We start from the raw sequence: 19,848 nt of genomic DNA, 5'->3' as shown, positions 1-19,848 counted from the left end.
CTGATGTCCACGTGGAGGCTGGAGCGGCAGGTGGATCCAGAGGACGGGGGGGACATGTGTTTCAAAAAAGTCTCCCCCATATATATCTCATCTTCCTCGATCTCGCCTCCCACCCACCGCGGCCTGACCCCTCATCCCAAGGGCGCTTACTCTTCCAGAGCCATTGAAATTGGTGAGTTCTGAGACTGCTTTGAGCTCAAAGTAAAATTCTGTGGTTCAGGGACCTGGATGGCTCAGTCGGTGAAGGGTCTGCCTTCAGCTTGGGTCGTGACCCCAGGGTCCTGGGATTCAGCTCCGCTGGGAGCGGGGGGGGGGGGGGGGGGGGGGGTCCCTGCTCAGCGGGGAGCCTGCTTCTCCCTCTGCCTGCTGCTCTCCCTGCTTGTGCTTCCTCTCTCTGTCAAATAAATAACTAAAATCTTTTTTTTTCTTTAATTCTGTGGCTCATTCATTAAGCTATTTCTCAATCCAACATTTATCGATTGCTTACCCGGTGCCAGGCACTGGAGATCCAGGGTGAACAAGACTTAGGTAGACAGTCCCTGCCCCCTAGAAGCTCTCGATCTGCTTGGGGCCGACCAACAAGCAAACCACCAGTATCTATATGAACACGAAGGGCCTGGACTGCAGGGAGCGTTTTATAAACTGAATGTCCCTTAGCGACAGTTCACCTTTCTCTTCTCCAGAAAAAAAGTGATTCCTTCGCTTTTTTGCAAAGTGCCTATTTCCTAAGGACCAAAGACAGCAGTGTAAGAAACACCTGACAAGTTCCACCCCCAAGGCCTCTACCTTCCTGCTGGTCTCAGAGGCAAAGCACGTTCTTGGCGGCACCTCGTCCCGGACGCAAACCCTGCATGCTCACACTCCTCTACCAAAGGCCATTTTAATGAGGAACTTGGTTCAGGCATCAGCCATAGAACATTAATATTCATGGTTAATATTTGTAAAAACCTTCATTTCAATCTTTTGTTTCCATTGAGGGGGGAGTCTTAAAATGGCCAGAAATTCCCAATTCCTATTTATTCTATCTAGGCCTTTTCTTTTTGGCTTCCATTATTTCATCAGGGTTGGCAAGGAAAGTTGGTTCTGCTCCCGTCCAAGTGTTAAATGGATACTCATGTGTCTCTTTGCCACACTGGTATAATTAATTTTATTGCAAATAGGATTTTTCTTTCTTCCCCTTTGCATGCAAATGTGCTCCCCTTTCAGTGTTTGCATAATAGCAGTAATTCTTTCATTTGTACAAAAGGACATGCATTATTTTGGCAGATAGATGGAGCTTTGATGGAGAGATTATTACATTTCCAAAAGCAAAGAGAATAAATCAGAATTTAGCCAGACGCTGACTAAACACCCCCTTCCCCCAACTGCACTGATCACGGGCCAAGTGGCTAACACAACTGTGCTTTCCTCCCAGAGAATAAACCTTGCAGAACACTAGGACCTTGCTGTACTCTCTATTCTCTGCCCTTCTCTGCCCTGCCCTGTGCCCTCTCTCACCTGGGCTCCTTGATGTCTGGCTTCTGCTTGGGTGTGGCCAACGGGAGGCAGAAGCATGAGAATGGAGGTGAGAGTAGAGGGAGGCTGGGGTACTTACTGCCCTGCCCCCTTCCAGTTTGCCATGGCTCCGAGGGCGGCTGTGCTCTTCCTAGGCCACAGCTCCTCTATGGTCACCTTCTTCTGCAACTCCAGCTCCCACTGGACTCTGGGGATCCCCTTCCTTTCTTTTGCTACCTCAGGCTAGACCCCGCAAGCTTCACTACCTGCTATGGGCTAACCCTGCCCACATCAATCTAAATAGTCCTTGAGGATCAAGCCTTTCCTTCCAACACCCAAGAGAACCACCATACTAGGATGTCACTTAGCTCACTGGAAATTCACACACACACGCGTTCCACAGCACTGGGGAAGCGATAAGGAAACCCCAAACCACGAAGGATAGAGTCAGTAGAGTTTTTAGAAATTCCACAGAACAGGAGTTTTCCTTAGGCATGTCTAGTGTCAGGGAAGTCACGGAGACATTTTGCCTGCCTGTCACTGAGTCACCTTCTTCTGATCACAGCCCCCTGATTTTCCTTGAGGAGCCTTCTCTTCCCTTCTCAGTGCGCGTGGATTTTAGTGAGGGCTTTCTCTCCCTCAGCTATGAGGAAATGCGAGACCCGATGCTGCCAGTCAGGACACCAGGTCCCCCAAACTAGTGTCGGTTCAGGGATAGCCAGGCCAATAAAAAGCCCTTGGATGAAATTCTCAGACTTTGGCTAGGGCAGCTAAGGAAAGGGTGCTCTTCTTCCCCTGACGTTGCTGGGGACAGAAACGGGAGCTTTGGTGGCCATCGGCCTTGAGACGCAGAGCCTGCCTGAGAAGCAAGCAGTCACAGAGGAGGCGGAGCAAGAGGTGAAGAGAGGAAATCTGGGCTTCGATCAGATCACCTGAGTCCTGGATCGAGCCTTGCTTTGCCTTTGCAATTACATGAACACACGTTCATTTTTTCTTTAACATTTTATTTATTTGACACAGAGAGAGAGAGAGCAAGAGAGGGAACACAAGGGGCGCCTGGATGGCACAGCGGTTAAACGTCTGCCTTCAGCTCAGGGCGTGATCCTGGCATTATGGGATCAAGCCCCACATCAGGCTCCTCTGCTATGAGCCTGCTTCTTCCTCTCCCACTCCCCCTGCTTGTGTTCCCTCTCTCGCTGGCTGTCTCTGTCTCTGTCGAATAAATAAATAAAATCTTTAAAAAAAAAAAAAAAAGAGAGGGAACACAAGCAGGGGGAGTGGGAGAGGAAGAAGCAGGCTCCCAGCAGGGCAGAGAGCCCGATGTGGGGCTCGATCCCAGGACCCTGGGATCATGACCTGAGTCGAAGGCAGATGCTTAATGACTGAGCCACCCAGGCGTCCCGCAGACGTTCGTTTTTGACATTTACTTAAGCTGGGTTTCTGTCCCCTGCAACTGAAAGGATCTCAACTAGTACATTGAAGATGGAAGCTCTTTATAAACTAGGAACTATCGTGGACTGGGTAGGGGGCACACAGAGAAGAAAAAAGAATTTACTATTTCTGGAACATCTGTTGTGTGCTCTAGAATAGAGCACATATAAATGTAGGTTAATTTATTTAATTCTCAAAATAACTTTGCTGGGCTATGCTGAGGAACTTGCCAATCGCTACACAATTAGCAAATGGCAGGGTTAAGTTCAAACCAAGGACAGTCCACTTGCAAAGTCATATTTGTTCCACTCTGATGTGCTGTGAAGACCTTCTTCATCTTCTTGCTCACTACCATCATCATCATCGTCGTCACCTTTAGGAAACTCAGTGAGGATCTGGACCACAAGATTGGGAAGCTGAGATTCTTGGTCACCAGAACACACAGGCTCTGAAACATAGGTACACGTCTGTACCAATAACCACGACATGAAGGAAAGAGTGATCGATGCCAGTAAAGAGGGGCAGGAATCACACGGAGAGGGATTACTTCCATTCGAGGCATTGGAAGAGTTCAGAGCCAGATGGCGGAAGGGAACCCAAACATACGGTAAGAGCCCGAGCGGAGACATCAAAGTTAGGAATGCCAGACCACAGAAAGATTCAGTCTGCACATTTACAAGCTTCTGTCGTTCTCCAAGTTTCCTTCCTTGGCTGCCTCCTCAATTCTCTTTTTCCTTTCATTGTAATGTAGTATGTTAGGAACATTTAACGTGAGATTTACCCTCCTAACAAGTTTCTAAGTGTGCGACCAGTACTGCTGACTGGGGTACAGTGTTGAACAGCAGGTCTCTAGGGCGATGCGCCTTGCTTGACTGAAACTTTGTGATCATTGATTAATAACTCCCCATCTTCTCCTCCCCCCAGCCCTTGGCAACCCCACTCCACTGTTGGAGTCTATAAGTGAATGAATTTAACTATTTTAGATGCCTCATAGAAGTGGAATCAGGCAGTAGTTGTCTTTCTGTGACTGGTTCCTTTCACTTGGCATGTTGGCCTCAAGGTTCGTCCATGTTGTTACATACGGCAGAATTTCCTGCCTTTTTAAGGCTGGGTGGCATTTCACTGAGTGCACGTATGTATGCACGTATACACAGATCACACTTTCTGGATCCATTCATCTGTCAGCGTACATTTAAGTTCTTTCCACATCTTGGCTATTGTGAATAATGCTGCAGTGACCACGGGAGTGCTCATATGTCTGAGATTCTGATTTTTTTTTTGATAAATATCCAGAAGCAGTATTGCTGGATCATATGATGGTTCTACATTTAATTTTGGGGGGAATTTGCATTCTGTTTTCCATAGCAGCTGCACCATCTTACAATCCCACCAATAGTACGCAAGGGTGCCAATTTCTCAACATCCTCACCAACACTTGTTGTCTTTTTTTAATATAATAGCCACCTTGACGCTTGTGACGGGATATCTCATCATGGCTCTGATCTGTACTTCCCTGATGATTCGTGATGTGCATTTTTTTTCATAAAAGAAACAACAGCATGAAAAGGTAACCTACAGAACAAGATAAAATATCTGAAAATCATATGTATGATAAGGGGTTAATTTCCAAATTATATAAAGAACGCTTACAATTACTGAGGATGTGGAGAAAGGGGAACCCTCTTACACTGTGGGTGGGAATGCAAGCTGGTACAGCCACTCTGGAAAACAGTATGGAGGTTCCTCAAGAAGTTAAAAATAGAGCTACCCTACGACCCAGCAATTGCACTACTAGGTATTCACCCCAAAGATACAAATGTAGTGATCCGAAGGGGCACCTGCACCCCGATGTTCATAGCAGCAATGTCCACAATAGCCAAACTGTGGAAGGAGCCAAGATGTCCTTCAACAGAGGAATAGATAAAGATGTGGTTCATATATACAGTGCAGTATTATTCAGCCCTAGGAAAGGATGAATACCCACCACTTACGTCAACATCGGATGGAACCGGAGGGGATTATGTTAAATGAAATAAGTCAATCAGAGAAAGACAATCATATGGTTTCAGGACCACAGAGGAAGGGAGGGGAAACTGAATGGGAAGAAATCAGAGAGGGAGACAAACCATGAGAGACTCTTGACTCCGGGAAACAAACTGAGGGCTGCAGAAGGGAGGTGGGTGGGGGGATGGGGTAGCTGGGTGATGGGCATTAAGGGGGAATGAGATGTGATGAGCACTGGGTGTTATACGCAATGAATGAATCATTGTTCACTACATCAAAAACTAATGATGCACTGTATGCTGGCTAATTGAACATAACAATAAAATTTTTAAAAAAAACAAAACCTCCTACAATTAGATAGCAAAAACAACTAATAACTTGATTTTTTTTAAATGGGCCAAAGACTTGGATAGACATTTCTCCAAAAACAACATACAAACACCAACAGGTATTTGAAAAAATATTTTGAGTCTCTAACTTCTCATCACATTCTTCCTTGGCAATAACAAGACCAGAAAGTGGATAATTTCAGTCTCCCACTTACCATGGTGTCTGGCACAGTCCTTCCACACTTCACGGCAGGACAGGGAGAGCTCTTCAGTCCTCCAATATAAATATACCTACTCTTCAATGGAGTTCACCTTGAAGACATGAGCAATAGTGAACTGGTAACCATGCTGGCTGGTGCGAAAGGTGAACCTACAAGCCTTTGACTGTGTCCTTGAAGTCCTAGCACGTCAAGGCTCCTATCCAGCTCCCAAAGAAAGAGGTGTCATGTGTTCCAACATTGACATTTGTTCTAAATATGGTGTGAATTCAGCCCTAGAGACACAGTCCTTTTTCTCTCTTTAGCAGAAATCCTGCTTTTGACCTCTCCTTTCTCCTACAGTTGTCTCATTGCTCTGTGAACAGGTGACAAGCTTTCGCACATGCATCGATGCCTCGTTTTAGCACCCTTCTGCCCCACATCCATTCACGAAAGGTGCTGCGCTGATGTTACACCAGGCAGACAGACCAACCCCCACCCCACCCGCTGTCAGCGCGTCTGCCAAGTAAAACACACCAACACACAGTGCACTATTTTTAAAAGCAAGTTAAATAAGGTGCCTTTAAAGTTGAGTCCCCTGGGATTGTATTGAGTCCCTAAGTTCTTGGTTTTGTGAGCCCAAGGGACCAAGCAGGTTAGCTTTAATTGTTTAACTAGGCCACTTAAGCCACTGAGCCCTTGTCTAATAGGACAGTATTTATAGCCATTGCATCATAGCAGAGTTGAACCGTTCTTCTCAGACTGAGATCATCCTTCAGTTTGTTGGGATTTTTTTTTTTTAACTCAGGAGGGAAGAAATGAACTGTGATTTCATTAATAGAAACTACTGGTAGAAACAGAAGAGTAGAAAAATGTCAAGATGCTAACTTCTTAGTGGTGAGAAAGCAGATTCTCTCCTGGCAAGGTTCTGATTCGTAGCTATAGAAAATTTGAAGGTGCTACTTTGACCAGCAGAGTCTGGGGCAAATTTTATTAAAAATTACTAGTCTGGAAAACTCAATTTAGCCAAATCTTCTTCATCGTTGTGGTTTGGTATAACTTTATTGTTCTGTGGTGGAGAGTGTGCGGTTTTCATTGTTTGGACCACACATGATACATTGTAAAAGAGTGAGTTTATTTTGCTATTATTTTTTTCAGATGAGCTTTCCAGCTATGTCCTAACCTCATGGTTTGGTTGTTTTATCTACCAAGGCTAACTGACACATATACTCACGATTTAATCATAATGGTAAGAATGCTTAACGTTTATTGGGCGCTTACTGTGTGCCAGGTGCTAACGTTTATTGGGCACTTACTGTGTGCCGGGTGCTGCATGTAAATACATCAGATGTATTATGTCTTTTTTTTTTAAGATTTTATTTATTTATTTGTTTATTTGCCAGAGAGAGAGCACAAGCAGGGGGAGAAGCAGGCTACCCGCTGAGCAGAGAGCCAGATGCAGGACTCGATCCCACGACCCTGGGATCATGACTTGAGCTGAAGGCAGCCACTTAACCGACTGAGCCACCCAGGCACCCGTATTATGCCTTTTTTTTTTTTAAGATTTTATTTATTTATTTGACAGAGATAGACAGACAGCGAGAGAGAGAACACAAGCAGGGGGAGTGGGAGAGGAAGAAGCAGGCTCCCAGCAGAGGAGCCTGATGTGGGGCTCGATCCCATAACACCGAGATCACGCCCTGAGCCGAAGGCAGATGCTTAATGACTGCACCACCCAGGGGCCACCGTATTATGTCTTTTGACCCTCAAGCAATCCTATTCGTTTGTATTACTACCAACACATCTAAGATGAGGAAAATGACACGTAAGAGGGGTGTAAACAGCCCAGAGTCAGACAACTAGTAATCAGTGGCTCTGGGACTTAAAGCCAAGACTGAGGGGTTCCCAGGGATTCCCAATCCTCTTAGCCACCACACCAGGCCGACGTCTCTCAACAAATCGGTTGTGCACTTTTTCATTCAGTCCTACAGTTGAATCATAGAATTTTTGAGTTGGTTTGCCTGGGGATGGTGCCATGCTTACGAGAAGAGCACAGAAATCTCCATCAAAAACAAGACTTTTAAGTTGCTTTATTTTCTTTGAAACAATAAAAAAATGCTTATAAATTTTGGGAATTTTTTATAATAAATAAAAGTAAAATTATCTAATAAAAATATTAATTTCATTGTGTACTGATATGGCTATAATGTATAGCTTTCATTAACTACAATTAAATGGATTTTCCAACACAATGAAAAACTTTACAAGGTAGATCGGACTTCCAATCGAGAGGAAGCACCAAAGATGAATGAATGCTTTGATCCACCCCCTTGGCTCCAAACACATTGCAATGATTGATAAAATATAAGAAGAGAAGGAAAAAAGATAAACATCTCCACTGACCAGAGCTGGCAATGAATTACAAAGTGGTGAGTGGGTTTGAAGCCACACAAGTCTGTTATGTTCCAAGTTTACAAGCACATAGTGGCAGCTTGAATTTTGGCTTCCGCCACGTAATGGGAACTAACAGTGCTTCCGGCATAATAGTGGAAGAGAGCTAGGCTCACTGCTTGAAGGCAGGGGCTGGACTGGGCTCCTCCCTCTACAGAAAGGAGTCTGTTAAGAAAAAGCAATTATCAACTTACTTCCTGAGACTACAGTTGCACAGGGGATTCTTGGTTAGAAAAGCAGGCTGTAGATACAACTTCCTGGCCAGGAACTCAGCCAGCCACCTGCTGCCCCGTGCCTGGGTCTGTGATAGCCCCAACATCACTGCAGAGCAAATTCCACCTGGTGCTGTGCTGGGGACGTGGGGTGGGGGGGCGGTCAGATGGAGGCAACTGCAAATCCCCAAACTGCTAGACAAACAGGATGAGAGAAAGACACACATGTTCTCTCGCTTTCTCTCTCATTCTCTCATTCAAAATGTGACTGTCATAACAAATGAAGAAATCTAATAGAGAAGAAAGCCTACAGAACCAACAAAATCATTCACGGAAATATGAAATGCCTAGAGATAAAATTAATTTTATGAAAGAGTCTTACAAAAACTTTAAAATAAGTATGTCTAAAATGTTCAAAGGCATAAGCCGAGGTAATGCATCCATTAATAATGAGTGAAGACATCTGAAATGTGAAAGAGACATGAATGAAAGAAAACCCAAGTGGGTAGAAAGAAAACCAAGTGGTTATTAAGAAAGCACAAATATATATTTGTAGAACTAAAAGAATGTAGTTACCAAAATAAAAAACTCAAAAGACAAGATAAACACTAGGTTGGCTCCAGAGAGTACTGAATTGGGAAAGAGTTGCAAGCCACATACACAGAATTTAGTCCTGAGTGACAACCAACTGATTTTTATTATAATAGGTAACAGACATGAAAGATACCTTGAGAAGCTCCAACCTCTATCCGAGAGATGTTCCAAGAGGACAGAGACAATGAGGGAAAAGTAATATTTGACGAGATAAGACCTGAGAATTTCATAATTGCAAAAGACGTGTGTCCTTTGATGGGAAGGACACTCTCTGGACAGAGCATGACACACAACAGTGAAAGTGCAGATCACTGGTGATAAAGAAAAGCCTGAAAGCTACCAGAGAGAAAGAAACCAAAAAAACAAAAAAATAAAAAATAAAAAAAATAAGAAGCCAGTAGGCTGACAGAGATTTATTTTCAGCAACAATTGTGGCCACAAGACAACGTAGTAACATCCTTCATGTACTGAAGGAAAATAGCTGTCAGCCCGAAATTTTATATGCAGGTAAATTATTATTTAAGAGTGGGGACAAAAAAAGATGCTTCAAAAGCATGAAGACTAAATGAGTCCTCCCACATACAGCGTCACATTTACATACTTAGTAAAGGATGCATTTTAGTAAAAAGAACTATGAAACTACAGCAGAGATCGGAGATAGAAGAAACAATGAAATAACAGTGAGAAAAAATTCACAAAATATGCTTTTATGGTTAATTAAATATTGACTATGCATACATCATGGTTAGAAGGAGAGAAATGCTAAAGAACAAAGTGTTTATTAGAATATTTTTTATGCAAGTGGGATATGTTTAAAGTTTAGGAAAATTAAAAGAAGGGATTAACAATCAACAGAGGAAAGAATAAAAGAAATATTTAAAAATTAATTTGCCAACCTAATAAATAGTCCAAAAGGACTAGAGGGGGGTGAGGAGGAACACAAGGAAAATGCTAATAGAGAGAAAATACAAAATAAGTTAAAGTATATCAGAAATCACCATAAATGCAATTGTACTAAATACATTTATTACAAAACAGATATTAACATATAGAATTGGATGGATTGAAAGTAAAGAGAGGGAAAAACTTATATATGTCTATCTCCAGATAAAGCTAGTAAGATGATATTAATATACTGCAAAAAGTTAATGGGAATTAAGGGGGTATTACATAACAATAAAAATCTACCAGGAAGATAGAAAAATTGTGACTATATAGGCATCTAAAACGTAGCTTCCAAATACATAAAGCAAAATAGACAGAATTACAGGGAAAGGGACAAATCCATAATCAGAGTCCAAAATTTTTGAAACACTTCTATCAAACAGATAGATCAAGCAGGCAAAAAATTAGTAAGACTGTGGTAAATATGAAGGACAAAATTTAAAACTATGATATAATGTAGAATTTTCCAAATGGTTTTTTTAATGTGGTCCCTTTAAGAAATATATTTTATAGCAAAACCTAGTATACACATGCACTCAAGTGCACACATATGCAGATACATGGATGATACACAGATAATTCTGCCCACAATATTCCCCTTTGATACAAGTGATACATTCTGATACAATTTGTTTCATTCCATTCTATTTCATTTGTTTAAAAAATGTGAGTTGCAACTGACCAAATTGATTTCACAACCCAAGAATGGATTGTGACCTACAATTTCTAGAACACAGTCTTATAAATATACAGGGTTGTGCCCCCAACAAGGGTTACACCTTCTTTTCAACTTCAGGTGAATAGTGTAACAATGATGAAACCGCAGAAACATACAAGCTAGAACAAGGAAGGCTGTTTGGTATAAACACTGCCATTCTACACTGTGCTGGAGGCCAACGTCAATTCACAATGGGGAAAGGAATCAAGAGGTGTATGAGTTTGAAAGGTTGAGTAAAACCAATTGCAACTGATTTATTATCTAAATAGAAAACATAAGAGAATCTACAGATAAACTTTAGGAGTAATAAGAGAGCTCAACAAAGTTCTAAACACAAGGATAACAAACATTAATAATTTTCCTAGGGGCACCTGGGTGGCTCAGTCGGTTTAGCATCTGACTCTTGCTTTTGGCTCAGGTCATGACCTCAGGGTCATGAGATGGAATCCCGCATAGGGCTCCGCACTCAGCAGGGAGTCTGCTTAAGATTCTTTCCCTCTCCATCTCCCTCCCCCTCTTCCCTTCCCACACTCTCTCTCTCTAAAATAAATGAATGAATATTTTTAAAAAATAATTTTCCTAAATTCCAGTAATGATCAATTAGAAAATGGAATAGACAAAAGTTATCCTTCATAATAGCAACAAAAACATAAATCACCTAGGAACTAATCTAGTGAAAGATGTGCAGGGCCTCATAAAGAATCCTATAAAACGTTGTAAAAGACATGAAGGAAGACCAAGATAAAATGGAGAGGCAGAACATGTTTAAGGATGACGAAGATCTGATACGGTGAAGGTAGCAATTCTCTCTAAAATACTCTGATGTTGAACACACTTTCAGTCCAAATCCCAGCAAAAAATTACGATCCCGAAATTCATTTGGAAGAGTAAGAAGACCTAATAACTGGGATAATTTTGAAAAAGAAGACAGTTGTGGGGGGGGGGGCTTGCCTACCAGAACCCTAGGTTTATCTGAAGCCATAACAACTAAGACAAGATGAAATTGGCTCAAGAATGGACAACCGCATCAGTGGCGTGAGACAGAGTGTAGAAACAAACTAATACACATAGGAAAACCACCTGTGACAGAGGGAGCATTGTAACCAATGCAGAAAGGAAGGGCTATTTAATAATTTAAGCTGTGACACATCCAAAAGAAAAAAATAAAATTTAATCATTAACTCACATTATATAAGATAAATTCCAGGTAAAGACTTATAATTAAAACTTTAAAATTTCAAAAAATATACAGGATACATTTAAGGTTGTGAAGAAAGAAGTATTAAAAAGAAGTTTTCTTAAATGAGAAGCAAAAATGACCAACGATAATGTAAAAGACTGATATATTTGTCATTAAAATTAACTGTCATGTCCAGCAAAAGTTATCATGAGCGAAGTTAAAGATGCAAAATGATGCGTGTAACTGACAAAGGATTAGTCCAAAATTCATACAGGACGTCTACAGTTGGGTAACAAAATGACAAACAATGCAATGAAAAAGTGAGAAAAGGACCTAACAGACAATTCATAGAAGAACAAACTTGCGTGGACCATAATCAATGAAAAAACAAGTGAGTGCACTGGGAATCAGAAAGTTGCAAATTACATAACATTTTACAACGCCAGATTGTGAGAATTAAACATTTTATTGTCAAAGTAGGTGAAGGGGATTAAGACGTACAAACTTCCAATTATACAATAACTACGTCATAGAGATGAAAAGTACAGCCTAGGAAATATAGTCAATAATACTGTAATAAAGTCGTTTGGTGACAGATGGTGATGCGTCATCGTGGTGAGCAAGGAGCAACACAACTGTTAAATCGCTATGCTGTACGCCCGAAACTAATAGAACATTGTATGTCAATGATGCTTCAGTTTTCAAAAATTGTTAACACTGAGCAGTGGGAACTACTTACAGCTACAAGAACTGAACTCCCACATACTGTTTATGAAAGTATAAACTGGTAAGCCACTTTGGAGAGTAACCTGACCTTAGCTTATAGAAGCTACTCTGTAACCCAGCAATTTCACTCCTAAGTGTGCACTGCGGAGTAACTCATGCACGGAAGCAGACGAGAGTGTCAATTGCAGATAAAGAAGATGTGAGAGATACACATACATATAATATCACATAATATAAATATATCTAATGTATAATGTATGTAATATATTGTATATATAATATTATATAATCTATAATGGGATAAACACAGCCATAAAAAAGAATGAAATCTTGCCACTTGCAACAACATGCATGGATCTAGAGAATATAATGCTTAGTAAATCAGTCAGAGAAAGACAAATAGCATATGATTTCACACACACGTGGAATTAAAGAAATAAAACAAACGGACGAAGAAGAAAAGAGACAAACCGAAAACAGACTCTTAACTATAGAGAACAAGGTGATGGGGACCAGAGGGGAGAGGGGTGGGGGGATGGGTGAGATCGGTGAAGGGGATGAAGAGGACACTTACCATGATGAGCGCTGGGTGTCGTATGGAAGTGTGGAATCACTATGTTGTACACCTGAAACTAATGTCACACTGTATGCTAACTATGCTGGAATTAAAATAATAATAAGTACCCCAATTAAAAAAAGAATGTTCACTGCAGCATTGCAATGAAAGCATACATTGGAAAGAACCTAAACGTCCATAAATAGAAAAAAAGATAGATAAACGTTGGCATGCTTCTTCAGTGGACTGCTCTGTAACAGGCAAACAGATAAACTAAAGCTACATATGTCCATAACCGTTAAGACGTGACACTGAGCGCAGAAAGAAGGTGCATAATGATGTGCTTGGGACGATCACATCGGCAATAAGTTTGCAAACTTGAAAATTATGTTCTCTATAATTCGGATACACACAAACGGGGTGATTGTATTAAAATATGCATGAGAATGATAAAACCAAAAGTGTTGATTATCTCTGGGCAAGGAAACGGGAAATGGGATAAGGAAGAAGTTCTCAGGGGCTTCAATTCAATCTAAATTTTTTTGCCATAAGCGAAAAAAAGGAAATAGGAGATCTTGCCAGAGCTGGGTGCAGGGCACACAGGTCTTTGTTGTCGCTCTCCAAGCTTTTCTGCATTTCATCATAATTTCTTCAGCACAGGGGCGCCTGGGTGGCTCAATCCATTAAGTTTCTGCCTTCAGCTCAGGTCATGACCCCAGGGTCCTGGGATCGAATCCCACATCGGGCTCCCTGCTCAGCGGGGAGCCTGCTTCTCCCTCTCCCTCTGCCTGCTGCTTCCTCTGTTTGTGCTCTCTCTCTCTCTCAAATAAATAAATAAAATCTTTAAAAGAAAAGAATTATAATTTCTCCAGCACAGTTAATCCTGTCCTCTCCCACTTTCTATTTGTAGATTGTGATAGTGGGTGATTGAATTAATTCTGAGTTAATACATTGAAAAATCTAAACAAAACAATCAAAATCGTTCTTGTATTATCTGTTCTCCAATATTCTCTGCCTTCCAAAGATGCCGTTGCTATGAAACCTGCATTGTCACCTCATTTATGTCACTTCAAATCCAAAGAATTCTCACTGGTTCATAAAGGTGAATTTGTAATCTCATCAGAAATCTATTTTCTTAATTGGTTCTCTCTTTAAAAAAAAAAAAAAATGTACAGGGGCACTTGGGTGGCTCAGTCAGTTCAGCATCCGACTCTTGATTTCAGCTCAGGTCGTGGTCTCAGGGCCCTGGGATTGAGGCCTGTGTCAGGCTCCAAGCTCAGCACCAAGTTGGTTTGTCCCTCTCCCTCTGCTCCATCCCTCTCTTTTGCTCTCTCTCTCATTCTCTCTTTCAAATAAATAAATAAAATCTTAAAAACAAAAAAAAGTATAGAAGGAAGAGGCTTCAGGGAAGACAGCAGAGTAGGAGGACCCCAGGCTCGCCTCGTCCCTTGGAAACAACTAGAGAACACTCACGTCAGTGGAACTAACCCAGAAGACGACCCGAAGCCCAGCAGAATAAACTGCGTGACTCAATGTGGAGAAGAGGCCTCCTCGAAGAGGGTCTTACTACTTAGTGGGCTCCTCATAGATACTGATTAATTGGTTGGAAAAACAAAGTATAGAAGTAATGTAACACAATTACAGAAAATTTGGGAAATAGTGATCGCTTAAAATTCTCCTCTCCCCAAAGTGTCATATACTTAACCGCTGTATTCCTCACTAGGCTTTTATGCTTATGTAGGTTTAGTGCCGTTGTAACCCATTTGCACACATTACTCTGCAGCCTGCGTTCTTCTGCTAAGTCAGTATCGCCATGCGGTCTCCCTGCCCTTCCTAACCTTCCTGTCTGTCGGTGGAAGAGTCCATCCCATCTTTCCACAATTGTTTCACCTTTCTCCTATGATTGGACATTAGGTTTCTGTCAATTCACATGCATAGAAATAAAAAACCATGACAAAAACTTTGTGAAAATACATTTTTTTTTGCATTTTGAATGATTTTAGAACTAGGATATCCTGTTTCAGAGCACGAACCTTTCCATGAAATTCTTCTCCCAACCGACCTTGCTGTTTCCGTTGCCCACAGCGTGTCCGACAGCACTGCCTGGCTCGCTGTGGCTCTGGACTCTAGTTAGAATTCTGTAGCAAGAACTAACAACTCCTACTTTTTTTCTAAAAGATCGACCTTACTTGCAGCCTTTGTGACCGTTGCAAGAAGACAGTTGACAGGTGCCTGATCTGCGTGGTTTATAAAACTTTGTAAAATACGATCTGAGAGGAAAGCATTGGGAACATAGTCAATAGTATTGTGATCGTGTTGTATGGTGACTGACAGTGACCACATTTATCATGGTGAGTACTGAGCAAAGTATACAGTTGTTCTATCAATATGTCATGCACCTGAAATGAATATAATGCTGTCCGCCAACTGTACTTGAGTAAAAATAATAAAATAAGATGATGAGCTGAGACAATGGCATCTCAAATGCCATGTATATAATCAGAAACAACTCATGCCATAGTCACCCCCTTGAAATTTGCACATCTTAAAACTATGTTCAAAATGGGGGGGGGGGCAAGGGGAAACATTTTATTTTTTTAATATAAATTACTATAAATAAACTTCTTGAAAGTTGAGTTTTTAATAACACTGTGCTAGGGCTTCCTGTAGCTTTCCATTAAGTACAAGAGGAACATATTGAGAGATGCCAAAATATGAGAAATTAAATATAAATAAAGATATTGAAAGCCCAATCTGTCCTCAGGGTGATTAATTAAATGGTATTTTATTAAAAATCACAGCACATTTTGTTTTTTCTACCAAAGCAGGTTAACTGGGACATATTTTGGAAGTAATTAAGCAGTGGTAAAACTTGCAGGGACATATGCACAAGGATGTTCATTGCAGCACTGTGGAGGCAAAAAAAAGTTCAAAACGGAGTGCAAGGCTGTCATTGGGAACTGTTCGTAGAAGTGTTGTCATGTGCACGTTATGGAATGTAATACAGCAAATAAAACATAGGCTTCATCTCTGCCCACATCGTTGGAGAGATTTCCAGGCAGTACTACTAAATGGGGGAAGCAAGGTCTAGAGATTATATAATAAAAAGCATAAAGACAAAAATAATATGTGAGTATGTATGACTGTATACGATCACGTCAGTAACATGGGTTATCTGTGCATGGGAGAGAGGCAAAGAGAGGGAAGGAGGAGCAAGAAAAGAAAAAACTCCGTTCTTACAGACAATGTGAGCAGGTGTTTAAGTGAAGCTGTGAACGGGCAGTGAAAGAAGCAAGAAGATATGCCAAACAGCGTGAGCAGCGCAGTTCAGAACTTCCCCAGGGCAACTCACTGAGTTAATCCCTTACAGGTCACCACTGCTGGAGACCAACATCAAATCCCACTTTCTAGCCTCTTTCTTTAGTTGCACATAAGATAGTACAGTAGACAGCACAGTGTTCTTCTTTAAGATAAATAAATAAAAATAAAACCTTACGATGTACAATATGCACTCTATATGAGTCAAGATTTCTCTAAAGCAGCAGAACTAATAGGATAGAGACCTATTTTAAGGACGTGGAGACGGACACAAGTCCCAGCTCTGCAGGGGAAGCCAACAGGCAGGAAACCAAAGGAAGAGCTAATGATGAAGCTTCAGTCTGAAAGCCGTCTGGAGACACAAGTGCTTCTTCCTTGGGGGACCTCAGTCTTTTTCTCTGAAGGCCTTCAACTGATTGGATAAGGCCCACCCACCCACATCGCGGAGGGTAATCGGCTTCACTCAAAGTCTACTGACTTAAATGTTACTCTTACCTAGAAAACGTTCACAGCACATCCAGACAGGTATTTGACCAAATATCTGGATACTGTGGGTATTTAGGCAAGTTGACATATAAAATTAACCATCAGACGGACCAAACAATAGCCTTTCAAAAAGATCAAGCCCATTTTACTCACAATTTTAAAATAAACTGGATGAGATGACCGCATTTTCTCTCGAGTTACATTAGAAAATATAATCAGAGCACAAACAGTATTCAAGGTTCTTAAGGTCTGGCCTTGATCCTAATTTCCTTCACCCACTTGGCTAAGTGTGTGTGTGTGTGTGGTGTGTGTGCACACGCGAGAGTGTGTGTACCCTTGACAGTGTGTCTATCAGCAAATTTCCTGAGCATACGGGATGCACTTACCTATGCTAGAAGCTACCTGCATGTGCCTTTTTGTGGGGTTGGTCCTGCTTCTCTGACTTACTCTCGAAGCCATTCTCCTCTCTCTCCTCAATGGCTCGGAAATCCTCTGTGTCCTTCAAGACTCAGCTCTGATACTCTCGCTTCTTCCCAGAAACTGCCCCATAATCACCACCCTCCCTCCTCTTTCCAAGTCACGCCCCTCAGCCCCAGGCTGATAATGATGAACACCTCTGCGGAGTTCCCACGGTCCCCGTCCACCCTCCCTTCCCTGCGCACACCCCTCCATCCTAGCACCTGCCACACTGGATGTTAATTACCCATTCGTGCATCTGTTTTACTCCCAATAGGCTGCGCTCCTTGGTGGCAGGGATGATAGCTTATCCGTTATTGCATCCCCATGCCTCAGCAGTCTTTATTAGAAGAATTAATAATTAAGTTCTGCTTTCCTTATGAAGCTTTTCAAAGAATCTTGCCCAGCCCCTCCAGGCCACTATTGCTGAGGGCAGTTTCACCTTGCACTTGGAGGGACCAAAACAACCTCCTTTGCAGGATGTCCCATCATCTTAAAGGCACAGCTGCCTCCGATGGCAGTCACACATGCGAATGTTTAGAAAGCAGGAGAAGGACCAGGCAGTCTTCCGAGGGAGGGTCCTGCTGGGCTGTTTTGATTAAGTGAATCAAAGTGAAGAATCGTCAGGTGAAGATTGATGTCCCCGTGGCAGACCTTAAGGAGGCCTTCAATGCTCTCATAAAATTTCCACCAAAAATAAGCTTCGTAGGGATTATTGGCCCAGCTCCTCATAAGCCCTCCCCTTCTTCTTGGAGCTGCCTCTGACCGCCCAGGCGGGCTGTTGGCAGCCACATCAGGACCGTGTGACGGTATAGGATTGGACCGGGGAGAACACCTGTCCCTGGGGCGATCAGATTCTCTCTGACTGGCACAGAGATCCCCAGAGAATTAGTCCCTGCCTGTCGCTGAAAGTCAGAAGCCACGTTCTCTTCCACAAATGGAAGAGATAGAGAACGCACATCACCAGCGATAAAGACCACGACAGAGGTGAGGGATGGAGGGAAAGAACGTCCAGACCCTTTCGAGCTCCCATTCCGGTTCCTGCTGAGGTGGCTATGTTCCACAATTGTGCAAGAGTGCCACGGACTTTTGCAGCCACGGAGAGCAAGAGCAGAAGGTTGCAGGCATCTGACTCAACTGGACAAAGGAGCCGGTCACACAGCCATCCTCACGCTTTCTCTCCGGACAACCGGACATACATCCCCGTGAACCTCATCAGGCTTTGGTTTTTCCCACCTGCGCAACAAAGATAATGTTTGCGGAACCTTCTCCACACAAGTGATACGAGGCTTAAGTAATAACTGTTTGCTCTGCATGTTGAATTTCTCAGATCAAAAAAAATAAAAGATACATGATACTCAGTATTACTTGGAAATCTACCATCCAGGGAAATGTATTTTCTAGTGACACCTTCCCTGAGCACTTGGAGGGCCTGGCTGCCTATTTCACCTAAATATTGAAAAAAAAAAAAAAAAAAGTGGGCCTATCTGTGTGACCCCTTGACCTACAATTTCCTCAGTTGAGAAATCAAGATTTAACAGTTGAAATAAATTCTGAACCACCCACCATAATATCAGAGAGGAGGAAAAAATGAATTTTTCAATTTTCAATTTTTCAATTTTACAATTTACCTAGTTTCCACAGCCTTTGTTTTGGACAGAACCTTAGACCTCCTCTTCAGCAAATCCTAGTTTCAGTTTCCCTTCTTCTTCCAGGAGGAGCAGGAAAGAAATAAAAGCCTCTGCTTGAAGAGCATGGAACAGCTTGAGGAATGAGCAGCCTACAAGAATTCAGTCCCTGCTGACCTGTGGTTTCACTACCTAGAAAGCTATTAACCAGGAGAAGGCTCGAAAGGGCTTGCAGTGAGAAAGACCCGCGGAAGCAGAGTTCCCAGGAAGCTACTGACACTGGTATGACAGGGCCCCTCAGGAGGGTAAATCCCTGTGTGAGCTGGAGGTGTTGAGAGTGATGGAAGTTTCCAGAAGGAGAGGGGAAGCCAGGTGGTAAATCAGAAACACTGTACAGGCATTTCTGGTGAGTGGCTGAAAGAACTCCCAGAAGAAAGGATCGTGGAGCTCCTGGACCCAGCAATTTGCTGTGATTTCTTTTTTTTTTTTTTTCCTTCTAAGAAAACACTTCAGTACTTAACTTTGTATTCATGAGTCATTTTTCTGAAAGAGGGCACCCTAGATTGTATAAACTCAGGACCCACAAATTCCGGATGTGCACTGATGTTAGGATGGGTTGTAAACAAAGTTGGGACGTCCTTCTCCCACCGCTCCCACCGCCCCTCTCAATGCCCCACTGTCCTGGCTTCTAACTCCTGGTCCTTGCCAAGGTCAAGCTCAGCCCTGTCTCCTCAGTCATACCCCACGGGGCTTTCCAATTCCCTCCTCAAAACCAATCCAGGGGGCGCCTGGCTGGCTCGGTCGGTGGAGCGAGCAACTCCCGATCTCAGGGTCATGAGTTCAGCCCCACGCTGGGTGTAGAGAGAACTTGAAACAAACAAACCAACCAACAAACAAACCAGGGGCGCCTGCGTGGCTCAGTCGTTGAGCGACTGACTCTTGATTTCGGCTCCGATCAGGATCTCAGGGTCATGGATTGAGCCTCCCACCGGGCTCCTTGCGCAGTGAGGATCTGCTTGAGATTCTCTCTCTCCCTCTGCCCCTCCCCCGTATAAAAAACAAACAAACCAACAGAAAACCACCACCACGACCTGTCTAGTTCTGTTAGTACCAACTGTGCCGC

Source organism: Ursus arctos, unplaced genomic scaffold (genome assembly GCF_023065955.2).
Source record: "Ursus arctos isolate Adak ecotype North America unplaced genomic scaffold, UrsArc2.0 scaffold_12, whole genome shotgun sequence".
Classification (NCBI taxonomy): Eukaryota; Metazoa; Chordata; class Mammalia; order Carnivora; family Ursidae; genus Ursus; species Ursus arctos.
Note: the sequence above shows the minus strand (reverse complement) of the source record.